This window comes from Ranitomeya variabilis, chromosome 2 (genome assembly GCF_051348905.1).
Source record: "Ranitomeya variabilis isolate aRanVar5 chromosome 2, aRanVar5.hap1, whole genome shotgun sequence".
Taxonomy (NCBI): Eukaryota; Metazoa; Chordata; class Amphibia; order Anura; family Dendrobatidae; genus Ranitomeya; species Ranitomeya variabilis.
In genome coordinates this window covers 203,391,044-203,412,849 of record NC_135233.1, presented here as the reverse complement: position 1 = coordinate 203,412,849, position 21,806 = coordinate 203,391,044, and the positions used below count along the sequence as shown (strand labels likewise).

The window sequence follows — 21,806 nt, the reverse complement described above, 5'->3', positions numbered from 1 at the left end:
GGATTTCATTTGGAAAATGTCATTCACCAACGTACAATTATTCCAAAGCCATTTAGCAACTTCACTCCCTAGAGAGACTGATCTTTTTATTTCAATGCCAGCCCTTGGAAGAGGCATTAGTGCCACCCTCCTGTTTCAGTAAAAGCTTTTCTGCTGGGTATACAACTAAAAAATATTGTTCTTCTCTCCAAACCTTTAAGTCAAGCTGTTTTAATTAAAATTATTTCCAGGAAAATGTAAGCGCGCAGCAGATATGTCACAGGTATGTATTATACAACATCACAAAAGAAGAAAATAAAAAAAAGAAAAGAAAATGTAAAAAATCAACTCCGGCAAGATTATCATTGAATTTCCCATTGTTTGCATAGGTTATAATAACTTGCTTTAATTGACATGTGGGCAGACATTAAGAACCACAAAATTGAAATTTTAGATTAAACTGAACAGAAAGGCACTAAATAGACAAAGTATCCAATAAAAAAGAATCATTATTTAGTTCCAAGTATGAATTAAAATGACATTTTCTAATAAAGTTTACAAAAGCAAAATTTCGGGATATTTGTCTCAATTTTTCGAGATTGTCATCAAGGTAAAGATCAAATTAGATTTCATTCAAAGACTCGAGATTAGGTGAATGATGGAATAGGCGCTTACCTTGAAACAAAAATGTGATGTATTAGGTCCTCAAAGCGCAGCCATTAGATGAATGGAGGGAGGGAGCCAAGTTTATCTCCTACTGCTCTTGATAAAAGTTTGGTACAGGAGTAAGGTGCTTGAATGAGTGAGATGCTTGGAAGGAAGAGGCTGGAGTGCTGAGCACATGCAGTCAGCTCAAGCTTTATATAGTTAGGCTGCCAGTCCTAGTACGTCGCTCATTGCTTTGTAATGGGATGCCTTAAGGCAGGCTTTCCTCTCTTTATTAAAGGAACAGCTTCAAGTTGGAGCTGCATAAGCTTCCCAGTGTGGGACAGACATGCAAAAGGTATTTTGCAGTTTACCATGTAAGGATACAGCAAATTGAAGTTTCATTTAAGAAATGTAAATGACTCAGCTGTGAAATCGTGACACGGAGAAGCAATACATATTCTTGATCAAATCACTTAGGCATTCGGCATCTGTTAGAGTTTGAAATGTGTTTTCTCGAAAATTAACTCTCTCCTTCCCCATCCACCAACCCTCTCCTTCTTTGTTTCCTATTATCATTCGGATATTCTAGATGCAATAATCCTAACCGTGAAATCTGCCCAGGCAAAAGAAAAGTTAGTCTTGGAATATGGGAGACCGCATATATTTGCAAAATATACTCAAAAAAAGTTTGAGAACTATGTTCCAAGCATAAAAAAGGTATAGTAAAACATGTCTTAAATAAATAATAAATAAACAAATAAACAAGTAAATAAAGGTGATGACATTTGCCGGCTTCTTTATGTACTGGGTAGAATCTACAGAAGGTATAGTGAAACATGTTTGATACAAATAATAGAAAACAATAAGTTAAGTAAGTAAATAAAGGTGATGATATTTGCCGGCTTCTTTATGTACTGGATAGAATCTACAGAAGGTATAGTGAAACATGTTTGCTACAAATAATAATAGACAAATAAATAAGTAAATAAAGGTGATGATATTTGCCGGCTTCTTTATGTACTGGATAGAATCTACAGAAGGTATAGTGAAACATGTTTGATATCAATAATAATAAAAACAAAAATAAGCAGAAATAAATAAATAAATAATGGTGATAATATTCGCCAGCCTCTTTATGTACTGGATACAATCGACAGAAAGTATAGTGAAACATGTTTGATACAAATAATAATAAAAAAAAATAAATATATCTAAATACATTTTAAAAAATTGTGATATTTGCCAGCTTCTTTATGTACCAGATAGAATCTACAGAAGATAAGCTCTTATTTGGTGTTACATATGTACTGGATATGTACAGTTGTCCCTTCTTACTGTAACACATAGACAGATGGGTTCTTACTGCCTCTTGGTCTTGATGGTGTGCAGTCATGTAATGTCTGCCTATTTGTTACCCCTTTTACTCATGTCATTGTTTTACAATCTGTGTTAGATGGATGGTTTACCAGGAGTGGTGGGAGGGTCAGAGCTACTATTCTTCTCTTTGTCAAACTTTGGGAATACCTAGAGTACAGTAGAGTATAGTTACACTGTTTTCTTTAGAGTAGTTTAAGCTGAAAACCCAACATAGATGAACCTTTTCAGTGTACAGACAGAACTCATTAGGGATAGGCTGATGTACCTAGCAGTAGCCAAGGAAAACTGCGACCATCTGGCTTTCATAGAACTAACAGCAGGGCAGACCGAGACATTTAGTTCCACAAAGATGATATTCCCTATTAACGTCTATAATCATATACCAGATCATTAAACTTATAGAACCAGTACGTGAACTAACATGGAGCAATTTATTACAGACCGATAGCACATCATAAGTTTCCAGCTTTTATAAATTGGAATTTAATATGGTATGCATTTCTGTCTTACCGATAAGGTTGATCGCAAATGTGAGCTTTGATAAGTTTATTTTGTAATTATTTATGAATATATATTTCAGTTCAAGTTCATTTTATATGATATATGAAAATCTCTGCTCACTGTATGACTTTAAGGGGACTGCCCAATACATTGTAGTCCACCTCTCGTGTCTCCCCCTTTTCCTCATAGTTTGTAAGCTTGCGAGCAGGGCCCTCATTCCTCCTGGTATCTATTTTGAACTGTGATTTCTGTTATGCTGTAATGTCTATTGTCTGTACAAGTCCCCTGTATAATTTGTAAAGCGCTGTGGAATATGTTGGCGCTATATAAATAAGATTATTATAGTGCAGCGGTAGCATACATGTGCAGTGATGTGGAAGTGACCCAGCAAAATTCCAAACAAAAGTCTCTTTAATGTGTTCATTTCACAGCATTAATGTCCAACTCATATAACCACCCCACATGATATCCGCCAGTCTACCTCTGACCTGTTACCGTGGGCGACTGCACCACCATGTTAATGTCTCTTTACTCACAGCACTACACAGTACACGATATCCTCAGGATTGCAGCCGGACACCATATCCTCCAGTTTGCAGTCACTAAACATGCCAGTCCTCCTCTGACCAGTTACCATGGGCGACTGCACCGCTGTGCATGCTGTGGGTGCCAGGCATCTCAGCTCCCCTGGCTGCATGACTCCAGTTGTTAGTGTTTCCTTACACAGGAGCTCTGCAGAGCCGACTGCTCTGCCCTCTAGCATACACCAGACTGATACTGACTGTGATCCTGAAACCCCCGAACCCTTTACTGCAGGGATTTTAACTTGTATCTGTGGCCTTCAACCACATGGAAAACCCAGGCCTGGAATGAAACGGATTGCAGGCTGTTTCAAAATACAAAACCCAGAGAAGATTTTCCCAATTATGCTCTGGACACTAGCATGTCCAAGACTAACACTTATATTTAGTCTACATTGCAATCACTGCAATGCACTTTCATGGCCTCCATACGCCTCTGTGCGCATCCTGGGGAGAACCCATAATGACTGCGACATCGGTCACTGCCTCTCAATTGCAATCACAGCTATGCCTGTGGCTGAAATGGACCCCATTGGCCTCAATATGCCTCCTTGCACATCCTAGGGATAACACACAGCGACCCCTACCTCTGACACAGGTCACTGCCTCACAATATATATAAATGGTTATTTTCCTCCGCAAACAGCACTCTACCTGTCTGCTTGTTGTGTCTGGTACTACAGCTTAGCTATATTTACTTAAATGATAGTGAATGGCAATATTAAACACAACCTATGGAAAGTTTTGGAACTCTTTCAAGAAATAAGCAGCCATGATTTTATAATCTTGTACAATCCCTTTTAAGAGTACCTATAATCTATCTGTGGTAGCAGTTTCTATTAAGGAAACAGTGGGTAGCTGAAAATAGGTGATTTTACTAAATAATATTAAAAAGAGTCCATCACCCCTAAATTGCTAAATAAACATCTTTTACAGGTATTTAAGGGATATTGACCATTTAAAAACTATACATGTAGTTTTGCTTTATGTGGCTTAGATGGCACGAAAAAAAGATTTTCTTTATATGCAAATGAGGGGGCTTCGGTGCACCCTTGATGTGGTCAAAAAGCTCAATTAGCAAACTGAACACTCTTTTAATTTGAGTGACAGTGCACTCTGCAGTTGCGCACATGTACTAACATTGCAGCCTCTCTTTGTTGGCCCCACTGTACAGGACAGTACTGAGCAGCAGCCGCTGATCAGTTCCAGAGATGAGGGCCAGCAATGACGCTTTTTGAGTGTAGCTGTAGTGTTCATGAGGAGCTTCAGAGCTTATTGAGTTCAGCGCTGTGTATCAGTAGCTCTGAACATCTGCACAGACTAGACACTGTTGCTTCGTTTGCATAGTGTCATTGCCGACTCTCAGTACTGGCTCCTTCCTTCAGCTGCTGCTCAATACTGTAATGCAGACAGGAGCCAGACGTAAAATGCGATGCATTTGTCCTGTCGCTTTTGCAGAAAAGCACCCCCAAAGTATGACGTTTCCCCCACCATACATTGCGGTTAGGACAGTGTTCTTGAAGTTGTACTCATCCTTCTTCTTCTTGCAAACATGGTGAATGGAGTTGATACTAAAAAGTTCTACTTTGGTCTCACCTGACCACATGACCTTCTCCCATGCCTCCTCTGGATCATCCAGATGGTCATTGGTGAACTTCAAACAGGCCTGGACATGTGCTGACATGAGAAGGGGACCTTGTGTGCCCTGCAGGATTTTAATTCAGGATGGCATAGTGTTTTGGGTGAGGGAGAAGCTAGGTGCACAACAATGGGAAGCAGGTGGGAGATCCCAAACACTAGGAAAGGGGGGAATGGAGCCCCCTAGACAGATCTGAGAACATTCCACCTGTCCTAACATCCCTAAATTGGTTCCGCACCTATCACCGAGCAGGAATCTAATCCCTGATTGCCCCTAGTGATAGACCCTGGATAGGGAGGCGATGCGGTTTGCACTAGTTAGCCCCCACTATAACTAAAGCAGGAAGACAAATGAGGGAATACATTAAGCTTGTGATGACATCTGTTCTGAGGAAGATTTAACATTGAAACGCGCGTCAAAGGGTCAAAGGGGGTACAATGGACGTGACTGTACACTGGGTATTTATATTTGTCCCTGGCTCTTATACTGTTTATTTTCATGCTGATTTATTTAGTTACCTTGAGCTATGGTGTGCACAATATTGTCCACTATTTCCCCTAGGAGTTGTGTACCTTATATTACTTAATCTTTTATTTCTTACTTGCAACTTACATCTCCCTAGGAGGATTCGGAGATAAATAAACCCCCCAGGTGTGTCTGACTTTCTATCTATGTATCTTGCATACTTATGCATATTATAATCATCTGCACTATGCACTTTACTTAGCACTAACCTATATTTTCTACCTTATTGAGCTGTCTATTTTACGGTACAGGTTGAGGAACAACAAATTTTTTAGGATGTGGTATACTCTGCTTTGTCATTTCTAGAGCACAGATCAGTACACTTCTTGTCCAGTGTTTGCTTTTTTTCCATCTACTGCATGGTCTGCTTTCATCTCCAATTGCTTTATATCTATTTTTGAAAAAAATCTGTAAATTAATAAAATGATTTACTTTGTTTGTAACCTTGTATTGGAGGACTTTGGTTGTTTTTTCTACACATTATTTAATTCACACTTAGTTCTGGACCTGGCGAGCGTTTCCTGTCAGCCATACCTTATTTTTGTCTCACATGATCTTCAAATTACTCTGAACCCCCTGCCACACAGAAGAGAGCGACTAAGCAAAATGTTCCTCCTCAGGAACTCCCGAAGCCCTTCCCCACTAAAAGTACCAAACTGTGGACAGAAACCGCATACACCAAAGAATGGTGATCTGTCAGTAGATTCTTGACGACGATTATTAATAGCAAATTCGGCCAACGATAAGTAAGATGCTAGGTGCACAACAATGGGAAGAGTGTGGGGGAGCCCAAACACTAGGAAAGGGGTGTGTGGAGTCCCCTAGGCAGATCTGATAACACCCTGTCTGTCTAAATAGGTTCCGCACCTATCGCCAAGCAGGAACCTAATCCCTGACTGCCCCTACCGATAGACCCTGGATAGGGAGGGGGCAGGGTGAGCGCTAGTCTGCCCCCACTATCACTAAAGACAAAGAGGAAGACAAATGAGGAAATACACTTAGCTTGAGATGACATGAGAGCTCACACCACCAGCAATCCTCCAAGAGGCTCCAAGAAGAAAGTAGTCGACTTCTAGCACTTCCAACAGACAGAGGAAAATAGAGCTATCACCGGCCCCTTGCTAAAGCGACTAAAGGTATTTAAACATGCAGCAAGGGTGTTTTAATCAGCAGCAGATGGTGGAGATCACAGCTAGGTCTTAGAGGAAGAAGGATATCACTCCACAGCAGATATGCAAGATCCAAAATGTGCCTGCAGGGCCAAGCTCAATGACATTCTACAGCCGGATCCAGAATAACTGTCTGTCACACCTGACACACCCGTGACAGTTACTAACCATAATGTTTGAGACTTTGGTCTAAGCTCTCTTGAGGTCATTGAGCAGGTTCTCCCATGTAGATCTGGGCTGATTCCTGACCTTTCTCAGAATCATCCTTACCCCACAAGGCAAGACTTTTCATGGAGCTCCAGAACAAGGAAGATTGACAGTCATTTTGTGTTTCTTCCGTTTTCAAATAATTGTGCCAACAGTTGTTGCCTTCTCACCAAGCTGCTTGCCTATTGTCCTGTAGCACATCCCAGCCTTATACAGGTCTACAATTTTGTCCCTGGTGTCCTTTCAATTCAGACAGGTGCAACTAATACAGGTAATGAAAAACTAACAGGTCTGTGAGAGCTAAAATTCTTGCTGGTTGGTAGGTATCATACAATGTGATTTTCAGATTTTAATTTTAGATTCTGTCTCTCACAGTTGAAGTGTACCTACGATAAAAACTACAGACCTCTCCATTATTTGCAGGTGGGAAAACTTGCAAAATCGGCCGTGTATCAAATACTTATTTTCCCCATTGTATTTTGTGGCCTGGGGTACTTAGTTAGCTTGTAGAAAAGGTTAACTTTTGAGTCAGGCCATGGTGAGAAGAGTTATGTGGGCAAAGGAACTCAGTTTTTGTTTGCCAGGCAGTTGTTTGAAAGTTCAGAAAAAAGAAGGACCTACGGTTTGCACACCTGCATTGATAATGGGTGCTGTGTGTAAAGAAGGAAGACATACTCAGGTAGCAAGTTCTGAACAGATCAAGTAGTATGTGGCAGAAGGATTTTTTTTCTCAGGCTAGAGGGTGCCTACAGAAAGTGTCATCTATATTAGATAAGAAAGCTCAAGAGTAGCCAGACTTGAGGTTCATAATGAAGACTGGCCAAGCTGGGATACAAATTCTCTTAAGGGGATTGCAACAAGTGTGCAAAGATGCAGCAACCAACCAAGGAGCTTGTGGTTCAAACTCAAACTCAAATAGGTTTTATTGGCAGGACCAAAATACATTTAGTGTTGCCAAAGCGAGGAAAATAAATATGACAGGGGAGGGGATTGGGGATTATGGGAATGGCATGTTGGGGGTCCAATTTGGGAAATAATAGTCCATTTGGGGGGGTTTAAATTCCTCTCAGCTTATGACATATGGTGACGTATTGGGTGGCAATCTCCATTGTTGATTCCTCTTCCCCCAGTAGGATGTAGAGCTTCCTCTCCTCGTCCATGGATGGGCAGCCCCGGTTGTGAATGGAAAGTCTCTGCAAGTGGGAGGCCCTCACTGCTGAGTATTTGTTACAGTAAAGTTGACAATAGCTGTGAGGGGTTTAGAGACACACATCAACCAGTGCGGTCCTCACAAAGGAAGAAGGAGACCCCTCCATGATGATCTGCTTGTTTAAAGCAACATATAATTGTGCAGATGATGTATTCTTTAGGTGTCATGCCTGCTACCTGCTGTATATACTGTATGTTTCATCAATTCATTCAGTAAAGTAAAAATTATTTTTGCACTCGCATTCATCTCTACTTCTTCTGGTCCTGACCTGCCTTGTCAAGTGTCAGCAAACAGTCTGCAGTGGTGAATGCTAAAGATAACAGCACTACACTCAGACAGGAGACCCCTTTTTCTGTAGTGTCCTTGGACATGGAAGCGACCCTCGGCCAGGGTGCTCAACAACATTTCACAACCACACACAAGTGATATATGTACTCTTTTTGTTATAGCTTTATAGGGCTTTCCCTCAATTGTTCTATCATTTCATTTGTTTTCCAAGGCTTACATTCTACCTCTCACTGTATATATAACAAAAGCATATACTGTACCGAGATCACCAGCCAGCATATATATCATAGCCTCATCCAATTTGGCTTGCCTTCTTGATTTTCTAGTATAAGGAAAGAATTAAATCTTTGGAACATGGAAAGAAACCAACCAACAAGTGAAGAACACAAACTCCATTGTTGTACCATGCAAATGTTGCCCACCATGTTGCCCATTCATGGCATTATCCATTTACATCCATCTATATCTAGTATGTTTTCACAACATACCACAATGTATTTCCAGTTCAGGTCTAGGCAGGCAATACATACATTTGATGTAGAACACACTAAATAGGATTATATCTATATGTTTAAGGTTTGTCTTTTTTGAACAATTCCTCATTGTTAGTAGGTACCTTTGATGTTTAGTTGAAAGCACAACCTGTAGCGATCATTTGGCATCTGCAGAAGAACTCAATTGCAAGTTTTCAATGCCCCTAAAATGCCGCCGCAGGAGGAAAGAATGACTATAGTTATTATTATTATTTATTATAATTATAGCGCCATTTATTCCATGGCGCTTTACATATGAGGAGGGGTATACATAATAAAAACAAGTAAAGTAATCTTAAAAAATAGAAGTGACCAACTGGTAAAGGAGGAAAGAGGACCCTGCCCATGAGGGCTCATGATCTACAAGCGATGGGTGAGGATACAATAGGTTAGGAAAAAGCTGGTCGGTCAGTGATTTGGTGGATCGGTGGTTACTGCAGGTTGTAGGCTTGTTGGAAGATGTGGGTCTTCAGGTTTCTTTTGAAGGTTTCCATGGAAGGAAAGAGTCTGATATGCTGGGGTAGAGAGTTCCAGAGTAGGGGGATGTGCTGGAGAAATCTTGTAAGCAATTGTGGGAAGAGGAGTGTTACAGAACCCCTCAGCACCCAGATTACGTTGTGCAGTTATATGTATGTATAATAGTTTCCATGTGAGAGGCATGTCCCTAATGCATCAGCCCACAGGCTGCACCCCTGGGCAGAGGGGACAAGATATCCCCCTTCTGACCTCTCCCACCTTTGTAATTCCCACAGTAAATATCGGCAGGCTCCAGCCCCCTGTGGCTATTGTAATGTATGTCTGGCCTGACGCTTTTCAATAGGCCTGCCCTCTGTACCTGTGTGATATATATTCTGTGTCCTGTGAGTAAAGTGTTGTCATACTGGAAATACGTGGAGAAGCAGTGATATTTTATATGCGCCCATGTAATCAAGGAATTCCAGCCAGCGTCCTTCATTCAGACTCCAGCTAAAGCAGAGTGGATCTCCTGAAACACGGGGTGGTACTAAAGAGGTACTCCAGCACTGAAGACCCCATTACAAGGAGATAAGAGGGGAGCAGAGAAGGTGATATTGTGAGGATGGGAGGTTGCATTCTCGTTAAGTACCAGGAGACACTTCCCATCAAAGCCATTGGTTGTGTATTGCCCTTACATGCTGGAGTGACAGCGCAACTTCTGTACGAAAAAAAACACTTAGCCCAAACTGACATATAAGTACATTAGCACTGGCATGCTTATGTGCGGAGAGAGCTCAGCCATAGAGAGGAGCAAATATTTCAATATTCTGTTTGGCTCACGATCGCCGAATTTGCAATATTCGCTGATTTAATTGATGAATATAGCCGAACATACACAGCACAAAAGCCAGTGTCTCCCACGCTGTGTGATAGCATAGGAAACATCGGCGTAGTGATTCTGATCATGGGCAACCTTACCACCGGTAGATCGTTACCACTGTCAGAGCTCTGCTGGGCCACGCTGTCAGATGTCGGCGTGGCCCCGCAGAGATGCGGTGACTCACGGTAAAAAGCTTACCGCAGGTCAGCAGGCACCAGCTGATGAGAGGCTACTACTCCTCGCATCAGGCTATGTCTGTTGTCACTAACAGTGATAGCAGGAGCCACTGATGGGAGAAATAGTCTCTCGTCTGCTGGCGCCTATGCTGAAAGTATAAAAAAAAGTAAATGAAATAAATACATATCCAAATCAAAATAAAATACATGTTATACTCACCTAGCACCAAATCTCCGATGCAAAATAAAAAAAGAACATATACTCACCTTAACACCTAATCTCCGATGCCCTCATCTCCTTGAAAAAATAAAAAATAATACACCACCATATATTCACCTGTCTGCTATAGTCCATGTAATTCCAAGTGTCCCATGGCAATCTCACATGTAGGACAGTCACATCGGGAGATGTGACCGCTCTACCTGGCTGTCGGCGATACACTGACAGGAGGTAATCAATCCCGCAGTGTATCACTGAACTGCTGTGAGAGAGGTCACATGATTTCATGATGAACTCCAGTGAACTTTCTCACTCAGCAGTGGTACCGTAAAGGAGATGACCGGAAATGATCAACTGATAAACTCCGGTGAACTCTCTCACGGCAGATCAGCGCTCTACACTGCGGGAGCGATTACCTCCTGTGTAAGTGTATCGCTGGCTGTCTTTAAGATCAGTAACATTAGTGAATGCTCTCAAAGTCATCAGGATCATCGTGGTACATTATGGATTATCTTCTCTGCGAACAGGAGAGGAAAATTGTGGTTTATAATCTTATTTTTGCTGCAGGAGACATTGGCATCAGTCGATTAGGCATTCAGTAAGTATGGTTTAATTTAGATTCAATAAAGGAGTCTGTCATTATTTCAAATAAAAAAAATTTATTCTGTGTGTCTGTTTTTTTTATAATATCACTATGGGGTTAGTAATGGGGGCGTCTTATAGACTCCTCTCCATTACTAACCTGTGGGCTTTGTTAGATGTCGAGTTCCCACCCCTGAACAGGGGGAATCTCGAACCACCTCCGCTGCGGTCTCCAATTCTTCTCCAGCCGCAGTGGAGCCTGCTCAGCGGAGACGTCGGTCCCAGCGACTGGCTCATGTAGATACTGTGCGCTTGGTTACTGCTGATCTTCCAGACTCAGCCATTGTAACCAGCACTGTTCTGCGGTGAGCAGATGCTCCTGGGACTAAGTCCTGCTTTTCCTCTACTGGGCATGCCCAAGGGACGACCTCTCATTGGAGGTTGGGGGTCACATGCTCAGGTCCTGAAGCAGTTACTATTGGACCACTAGGAAGGTCCTGGATTGCTTCCTCTATAAAAGGTTTGCATAGCCACACGGCCATGCGCTAGTATCAACTAATGTTTATGAGCTTAGCTACCTTGTGGTCTGTGTCTGCATGTGCTGTGGGTCGGCTGTATAGCCAATAGAATTCCGGCACCTCCGGAGAGGAGTTTGTGTGTGTGAATTTAGGGCTGGCGTATAGCCACTAGAATTCTGACACCTCCGGATAGGAGTTGTTTGTGTGCTGATGCTGACTGTATGACCACTGTATGCTACCTGCTCTGTTAGTGAGCTGTGATCCTCTGTGAGGTTAACAGGGCACAGCATTATTCTAATCCTGGCAACTCTGTGAAGCAACAGAGTTCGTTCCTATACAGACCGGGTGACGGAACCCGTGTCTATAGTAAATATAAGTAAACTGACTAAACAGCAATCTAGTCTGAACTGGTGCATAACCAAAAAAGTCTTACATAGCAAATACATCAATGGCTGCACTCAACTGTACTAAAGCAAGGAAATGTGCGATACATGAAATGTGAATAGCTTAATGGCTTGTGAAATCTATGAAAAAACACACGAGATGCTTAGCACAAGATTTGGCCAAAAAATGTGAGCTCATCCACCAAACGTCAAGTGTCATGATTCTCAATGGCGAGAGAACATAGCCCAGCATATATGAGAACTAGCTCTTGGAAGATGGAAACTATACTGACCATGAACTAAACCTGCCGCACAACTAGAAGTGGCCGGGTAGCATGCCTACGTTTTTTAACCCTAGATGCCCAGCGCCAGCCGGAGAACTACCTAATCCTAGCAGAGGAAAAGACAGTCCTGGCTCACCTCTAGAGAAATTTTCCCAAAAGGCAGACAGAGGCCCCCACATATATTGGCGGTGATTTTAGATGAAATGACAAACGTAGTATGAAAATAGGTTTAGCAAAATCGAGGTCCGCTTTCTAGATAGCAGGAAGACAGAAAGGACACTTTCATGGTCAGCAGAAAACCCTATCAAAACACCATCCAGAAATTCCTTTAAGACTCTAGCATTAACTCATAACACCAGAGTGGCAATTTCCGATCACAAGAGCTTTCCAGACACAGTAACGAAACAGCAGCTGTGAACAGGAACAAAATGCAAAAACACACAAGGACAAAAGTCCAACTTAGCTGGGAGTTGTCTAGTAGCAGGAACAAGCACAGAAGGCTTCTGATTACATTGTTGACTGGCAAGAAACTGACAGAGGAGCAAGGTTATATAGCGACTCCCACATCCTGATAGGAGCAGGTGAACAGAGGGGATGATGCACACAAGTTCAATTCCACAAGTGGCCACCGGGGGAGCCCAGAATCCAATTTCACAACAGTACCCCCCCCTCAAGGAGGGGGCACCGAACCCTCACCAGAACCACCAGGGCGATCAGGATGAGCCCTATGAAAGGCACGGACAAGATCGGAGGCATGAACATCAGAGGCAGTGACCCAAGAATTATCCTCCTGACCGTATCCCTTCCATTTGACCAGATACTGGAGTCTCCGTCTGGAAACACGAGAGTCTAAGATCTTTTCCACAACGTACTCCAACTCACCCTCAACCAACACCGGAGCAGGAGGCTCAACGGAAGGCACAACCGGTACCTCATACCTGCGCAACAATGACCGATGAAAAACATTATGAATCGAAAAGGATGCAGGGAGGTCCAAACGGAAGGACACAGGGTTAAGAATCTCCAATATCTTGTACGGGCCGATGAACCGAGGCTTAAACTTAGGAGAAGAAACCCTCATAGGGACAAAACGAGAAGACAACCACACCAAGTCCCCAACACAAAGCCGAGGACCAACACGACGACGGCGGTTGGCAAAAAGCTGAGTCTTCTCCTGGGACAACTTCAAATTGTCCACCACCTGCCCCCAAATCTGATGCAACCTCTCCACCACAGCATCCACTCCAGGACAATCCGAAGATTCCACTTGACCGGAGGAAAATCGAGGATGAAACCCCAAATTACAGAAAAACAGGGACACCAAGGTGGCAGAGCTGGCCCGATTATTGAGGGCGAACTCCGCCAAAGGCAAAAAAGCAACCCAATCATCCTGATCCGCAGACACAAAACACCTCAAATATGTCTCCAAGGTCTGATTAGTCCGCTCGGTCTGGCCATTAGTCTGAGGATGGAAAGCAGACGAAAAAGACAAATCTATGCCCATCCTAGCACAGAATGCCCGCCAAAATCTAGACACGAATTGGGTCCCTCTGTCAGAAACGATATTCTCAGGAATACCATGCAAACGAACAACATTTTGAAAAAACAGAGGAACCAACTCGGAAGAAGAAGGCAACTTAGGCAAGGGAACCAGATGGACCATCTTAGAGAAACGGTCACACACCACCCAGATGACAGACATCTTCTGAGAAACAGGCAGATCCGAAATAAAATCCATCGAGATGTGCGTCCAAGGCCTCTTCGGGATAGGCAAGGGCAACAACAATCCACTAGCCCGAGAACAACAAGGCTTGGCCCGAGCACAAACGTCACAAGACTGCACAAAGCCTCGCACATCTCGTGACAGGGAAGGCCACCAGAAGGACCTTGCCACCAAATCCCTGGTACCAAAGATTCCAGGATGACCTGCCAACGCAGAAGAATGAACCTCAGAGATGACTCTACTGGTCCAATCATCAGGAACAAACAGTCTACCAGGTGGGCAACGATCAGGTCTATCCGCCTGAAACTCCTGCAAGGCCCGCCGCAGGTCTGGAGAAACGGCAGACAATATCACTCCATCTTTAAGGATACCTGTGGGCTCAGAATTACCAGGGGAGTCAGGCTCAAAACTCCTAGAAAGGGCATCCGCCTTAACATTCTTAGAACCCGGTAGGTACGACACCACAAAATTAAACCGAGAGAAAAACAAAGACCAGCGCGCCTGTCTAGGATTCAGGCGCCTGGCAGACTCAAGGTAAATTAAATTTTTGTGGTCAGTCAATACCACCACCTGATGTCTGGCCCCCTCAAGCCAGTGACGCCACTCCTCAAAAGCCCACTTCATGGCCAAAAGCTCCCGATTCCCAATATCATAATTCCGCTCGGCGGGCGAAAATTTACGGGAAAAAAAAGCACAAGGTCTCATCACGGAGCAGTCGGAACTTCTCTGCGACAACACCGCCCCAGCTCCGATTTCAGAAGCGTCGACCTCAACCTGAAAAGGAAGAGCAACATCAGGCTGACGCAACACTGGGGCGGAAGAAAAGCGGCGCTTGAGCTCCCGAAAGGCCTCCACAGCATCAGGGGACCAATCAGCAACATCAGCACCCTTCTTAGTCAAATCAGTCAATGGTTTTACAACATCAGAAAAACCAGCAATAAATCGACGATAAAAGTTAGCAAAGCCCAAAAATTTCTGAAGACTCTTAAGAGAAGAGGGTTGCGTCCAATCACCAATAGCCTGAACCTTGACAGGATCCATCTCGATGGAAGAGGGGGAAAAAATGTATCCCAAGAAAGAAATCTTTTGAACCCCAAAAACACACTTAGAACCCTTCACACACAAGGAATTAGACCGCAAAACCTGAAAAACCCTCCTGACCTGCTGGACATGAGAGTCCCAGTCATCCGAAAAAATCAGAATATCATCCAGATACACAATCATAAATTTATCCAAATAATCGCGGAAAATGTCATGCATAAAGGACTGGAAGACTGAAGGGGCATTTGAAAGACCAAAAGGCATCACCAAATACTCAAAATGGCCCTCGGGCGTATTAAATGCGGTTTTCCACTCATCCCCCTGCTTGATTCGCACCAAATTATACGCCCCACGGAGATCAATCTTAGAGAACCACTTGGCCCCCTTTATACGAGCAAACAAATCAGTAAGCAGTGGTAACGGATATTGATATTTAACCGTGATTTTATTCAAAAGTCGATAATCAATACACGGCCTCAAAGAGCCGTCTTTCTTAGACACAAAGAAAAAACCGGCTCCTAAGGGAGATGACGAAGGACGAATATGTCCCTTTTCCAAGGACTCCTTTATATATTCTCGCATAGCAGCGTGTTCAGGCACAGACAGATTAAATAAACGACCCTTAGGGTATTTACTACCCGGAATCAAGTCTATGGCACAATCGCACTCCCGGTGCGGAGGTAGTGAACCAACCTTGGGTTCTTCAAAAACGTCACGAAAGTCAGACAAGAATTCAGGAATCTCAGAGGGAATAGATGATGAAATGGAAACCAAAGGTACGTCCCCATGAGTTCCTTTACATCCCCAGCTTAACACAGACATAGCTCTCCAGTCGAGGACTGGGTTATGAGATTGCAGCCATGGCAATCCCAGCACCAAAACATCATGTAGATTATACAGCACCAGAAAGCGAATGACCTCCTGGTGATCCGGATTAACACGCATAGTCACTTGTGTCCAGTATTGTGGTTTATTACTAGCCAATGGGGTGGAGTCAATCCCTTTCAGAGGTATCGGAGCCTCCAGTGGCTCCAAATCATACCCACAGCATTTGGCAAAGGACCAATCCATAAGACTCAAAGCAGCGCCAGAGTCGACATAGGCGTCCGCGGTAATAGATGACAAAGAACAAATCAGGGTCACAGATAGAATAAACTTAGACTGTAAAGTGCTAATTGAAACAGACTTGTCAGGCTTCTTAGTACGCTTAAAGCATGCTGATATAACATGAGTTGAATCACCACAATAGAAGCACAACCCATTTTTTCGTCTAAAATTCTGCCGCTCGCTTCTGGACAGAATTCTATCACATTGCATATTTTCTGGCGTTTTCTCAGTAGACACCGCCAAATGGTGCACAGGTTTGCGCTCCCGCAGACGCCTATCGATCTGAATAGCCATCGTCATGGACTCATTCAGACTCGCAGGCACAGGGAACCCCACCATAACATCCTTAATGGCATCAGAGAGACCTTCTCTGAAAATCGCCGCCAGGGCGCACTCATTCCACTGAGTAAGCACAGACCATTTGCGGAATTTTTGGCAGTATATTTCAGCTTCATCTTGCCCCTGAGACAAGGACATCAAGGCCTTTTCTGCCTGAAGCTCTAAATGAGGTTCCTCATAAAGCAACCCCAAGGCCAGAAAAAACGCATCCACATTGAGCAACGCAGGATCCCCTGGTGCCAATGCAAAAGCCCAGTCTTGAGGGTCGCCCCGGAGCAAGGAAATTACAATCCTGACCTGCTGTGCAGGGTCTCCGGCAGAGCGAGACTTCAGGGACAAAAACAATTTGCAATTATTTTTAAAATTTTGAAAGTGAGATCTATTCCCCGAGAAGAATTCAGGCAAAGGAATTCTAGGCTCAGACATAGGTGCATGAACAACAAAATCTTGCAAATTTTGTACCTTTGTGGCGAGATTATTCAAACCTGTAGCTACACTCTGAAGATCCATTTGAAACAGGTGAACACAGAGCCATTCAAGGATTAGAAGGAGAGAAAGAGAGGAAGGCTGCAGTATAGGCAGACTAGCAAGTGATTCAATTAAGAGCACACTCAGAACTAGAGGAAAAAAAAAAAAAAATTGTAGCAGACTTCTTTTTTCTCTCCTTTCTCAGCCAGTAATTTAACCCTTTTTTTTGGCCGGTCAAACTGTCATGATTCTCAATGGCGAGAGAACATAGCCCAGCATATATGAGAACTAGCTCTTGGAAGATGGAAACTATACTGACCATGAACTAAACCTGCCGCACAACTAGAAGTGGCCGGGTAGCATGCCTACGTTTTTTAACCCTAGATGCCCAGCGCCAGCCGGAGAACTACCTAATCCTAGCAGAGGAAAAGACAGTCCTGGCTCACCTCTAGAGAAATTTTCCCAAAAGGCAGACAGAGGCCCCCACATATATTGGCGGTGATTTTAGATGAAATGACAAACGTAGTATGAAAATAGGTTTAGCAAAATCGAGGTCCGCTTTCTAGATAGCAGGAAGACAGAAAGGACACTTTCATGGTCAGCAGAAAACCCTATCAAAACACCATCCAGAAATTCCTTTAAGACTCTAGCATTAACTCATAACACCAGAGTGGCAATTTCCGATCACAAGAGCTTTCCAGACACAGTAACGAAACAGCAGCTGTGAACAGGAACAAAATGCAAAAACACACAAGGACAAAAGTCCAACTTAGCTGGGAGTTGTCTAGTAGCAGGAACAAGCACAGAAGGCTTCTGATTACATTGTTGACCGGCAAGAAACTGACAGAGGAGCAAGGTTATATAGCGACTCCCACATCCTGATAGGAGCAGGTGAACAGAGGGGATGATGCACACAAGTTCAATTCCACAAGTGGCCACCGGGGGAGCCCAGAATCCAATTTCACAACAGTCAAGGTAATCTCAAATCGGATGGGTACCTGACCTGACTGTAGAACCCGTGTCTATTCAGGCGTTGTACCGCCATATAGTGCCACCATTTACTAGCAGCAGGTTCCACTCCTGCACGGTGGACCCCGGGCTGCGAATGCACCTATATTATCTTAATATTTACTTGGTGCATTCTGCCAGCCCTAGCAGGCTTGATGTCAGCTGACAATGCAAAGTTTATATTAACCTCCCCAACCATTACCTCACATGCCACTAAGACAGGGCAAGTGGTAAGAGCGAGGCTAAGCGCCAGATTTGGAGCATTTTACAGATGTGCCTTTTCTGGGGTGTCTGAGAGCTGATGTTTTGAGTCTGGATGGGGAACAATATCCATGGCCCCTTCCTAGGCTATTAATATCAGCCCACAGCTATCTATCCTAGTCTTTGCTAGTTCGATTTTATAGGGGGACCCTATGTCAATTTTTTTCTGGGGTCAATCTGTTAACTAGCCAGTAAATGCTAAGCAAACAGCTGTGAGCTGATATTAATAGCCTTGGAACCTTCTTGGTTATTAGCTCCTTCCCAGAATATTAACATCAAGCTCTCAGCTGTCTGCTTTCCCTCTGCTGGTTGTGAAAATTGTGTGGGAGCCCGTGCATTTTTTTTTTAAATTAACAGTTGCTGTTTGGTTACAGCCTATGTAGGTTCGTTCTGTTACATAGGCTGGTTACAGTGTGTGCGTTCATGCGCACGCATGTGTACGTGTGTGTTTACTTACTGGTTTAGTAATGAGGGTGTCTGGATGACATTTTTTCATTATTAAACCTAGGGCTTGGAGTCAATGACAGCTGCTGACACCAAGCCCTAATCCAATTACTCTGATGCTGCTGCATCAGAATGAAAAAGAAGGTGTTGAACAAAGAAACTACATCACCAAACTTTTTTTAATATCTTTATTTAGCTCAACAAAGCCTTTATTGCTGTACAAAAATGCATACAAAACCACTGCAAAACGTGCATTTTTGCCACATCATTTTTGCTGCCAAGATATGCAGAAACCTTGCAGAAATTTCAGCAAGCAATACTCAACGTGCGCATACATCCTAAGGCTGGACTCACACTAGCGATTTTGTTCCTGCAAAGTCAAACGAGTGTATCTCAAGTGTCATGCATTTCTCATGCAAGTACAATCCGATTTTTAACATCAAGCATCCGATTTACATCCTAAGGCTGATTTCCCTCATCCTGATATTTCTGGTAACGGAAAAAAATGGTACCGGAGATGTCAGTGACGTATACAATTAATACAGTGTGTGTGCAGCTTACTAAACATGTAATTAATTATTAAAAAATTATTTTAAAAAAATGTCATGCGCTCCCATGTAATTTTCTTAACCAGCAGAGGGAAAGCCGATGGCTGGTGGCTGATGTTTATAGCCTGGGAAGGGGGTAATACCCTTGGAGCTTCCCAGGCTATTAATATGAGCTCACTGCTGAATGCTTAGCCTTTACTGGCTATCAAAATGGGGGACCCCCAAAAAATATGATGTAGGGTTACCCTATAATTAATAACCAGCAAAGGCTATGCAGACAGCTGAGGGCTGATATTAATAGCCTAGGAAGGGGCCATGGATACTGGACCCCCAGACTAAAAACATCAGCTGTCAGCCATCCCAGAAAAGGCACATTTCTAAGATGCACTAATTCTGGCACTTAGCCTCACTCTTCCCATTTGCCCTGTAGCGGTGGCAAGTGGGATGATAGTTGAGGGGGTTGATGTCTCCTTTGTATTGTCAGGTGACATCAAGCCCCAAGGCTAGTAATGGAGAGGTGTCAATAAGACTCTCCCATTACTAACCCCATAATCATATTTAAAAAAAAAAACAGACAGCCAGAATAAAGTCCTTTAATTGAAGGAATGACACAAACTCCTTTAATAATCATTATTAAACCATACTTATGACCTCACCCATTCCCCCCCGATTACCTCATCATCTGCAAAAGAGTTAGAAAAAGCAAACAACAATATTTCTCAGAAATCTTGCTAATCCATTTGTCCCATGATGTGTCTAGCTCTGCTACATGTAGATGCCTGGCTGCATGGTTGCATGATGTGACCATACAGCCTGTCATCCAGCAGACACTGAGCAGCGTCTGCTACTGCTATCCAGTATCTCATGGTGAACTGGTAGAACCAGTTTTAAAAAATTATATAAGAAAAGAAAAAATTCAAATCATCCCCCCAATATACAGGACGTTAAAAATTAAATAAATAAACGTAATTGTCATCACCACATTCTTAAGGTTTTGATCAATCAAAATATGAAAATATTCAACTCATATGATAGATGTCATAAAAAGAAAAACAAATTGCAGAACTGGGGTGATTTGGTCACCACACCTCTGTAAAAAATGCAATAAAAAGTTTTCAAAGGTTTAAATGTTTCCCAAATTGGTAGATCGATAAAATCGATAGCCTAGTGTTAGGGCTAGCGGAATGCACCAAATGGATATAAAGACTTTATTATGATATATGCGTTCGCAGCCTGGGGTCCACCGTGCAGGAGAACCTGCTGCTAGCAAATGGCAGAACTAAATGGTGGTATGAGCTACCTCTGTTACTTCACAGAGTAGCCGTGAACTCAAAGCACTGCACCCTGTTAACCTTCACAGTGGCACAGGCTAACTACCCAAACAAGAGCAGTCAGTAGTCATGCATGCACACAAAACTCCTCGCCGGAGGTGCCAGCATGCTAGGGCCTATTTCAGCCAGGTCCCTGAATACTCAAACACACAAACTCCTCGCCGGAGGTGCCAGCATTCTAGGGGCTTATTTCAGCTGGGTCCCTGAACACAATCATACGTGATCACACTGGCGCAAAGTACAACATAGAACAATACTAGTGCATGGCCGTGCGGCCATGCGAGCCTTAAATAGTTGCAGCACGTACAGGACCTTCCTAGAAGGACCAATGAGAGGCTGCCACAGAGCGTGAGCACCTACAGGGCCTTCCTGAAGGACCAATGGCCTTAGCTGCAGTGTCTGATCATGTGACCCTCGATCGCCACTGAGAGATCTTACTCTGGGCATGCTCAGAATGAGAAAAGCAGGTCTTAGTCCCAGAAGCGTCTGCTCGCCGCTGCCCAGCACTGACTCCAATGGCAGAAGCAGGAAAAGCAGCAGTAACTCTCTGTACAGAGTCAGAGTGAGCGAGACGCTGGGACCGACGTCTCCGCTAAACAGGTTCCACTGCGGCAGGAGAAGAATGGGAGACCGCAGTGGAGATGGCCCGAGATTCCCCCTGTGCAGAGGCGGGAACTCAACCCCTAACATTACCCCCCTCCCTAGGGCCCCCCTCCTTGAGCCTCGCTACGTTCGAAGGCAGCAATGAGCTGTGGAGCCCGAATGTGCTCAGCAGGCTCTCAGGACCGTAACCCTTCCAGTCCACCAAATAAATTTTTTTGCCACTAACCACCTTGCACCCCAAAATAGCATTCACCTCGTAATCGTCCGTAGACGATCCCGATGTCCCGGCAGATGACTCAGAAAACCGGGACATGTATACGGGCTTAAGGAGGGACACATGATGGGTGTTGGTGATACCACGGCGTGGAGGAAAGGCTAGACGGTAGACCACAGGGTTAACCTGTTCGAGGACCTTGAAGGGACCTAAGTAGCGAGGTGCAAACTTAGTGGACTCAACACGCAGCCTGATGTTATGGGCGTAGAGCCACACTAAGTCGCCAGGAGCAAAGGTCGGGGCAGGGCGCCGATGTGCATCTGCGGAGGACCTCATTCTCTCCTTGGAGGCCTGGATAGCATCCTGAGTGCGGTCCCAAATGTCTCGTGCCTCCCTGCCCAGTCTGCCACCCTGGAATCAGCGGAGGACACGGGCATAGGCACAGGAACCCGCGGATGTTGGCCGTAATTAAGGAGGAAAGGAGTCTGACCGGTGGAGTCGGCTACAGCGTTGTTAAGGGCAAACTCAGCCCACGGTAACAAGGATGCCCAGTCATCCTCCCT

The 21,806-nt window shown here is 43.9% G+C and overlaps 1 protein-coding gene across 6 annotated transcripts in view; it reads right to left on the bottom strand.

The window, feature by feature from the left end:
* Positions 1–833, bottom strand: part of TNC (tenascin C) — a 157,721-nt gene extending 156,888 nt beyond the window's left edge. For 5 of the 6 annotated variants that reach the window (XM_077283461.1, XM_077283463.1, XM_077283462.1 and 2 more), the window contains exon 1: positions 655–833. The gene's annotated coding sequence lies outside the window, so the exon portion shown is untranslated. The remainder of the gene's footprint in view (positions 1–654) is intronic. The other variant, XM_077283467.1, reaches the window with a different exon arrangement.
* Between the last annotated feature and the right edge of the window lie 20,973 nt (positions 834–21,806).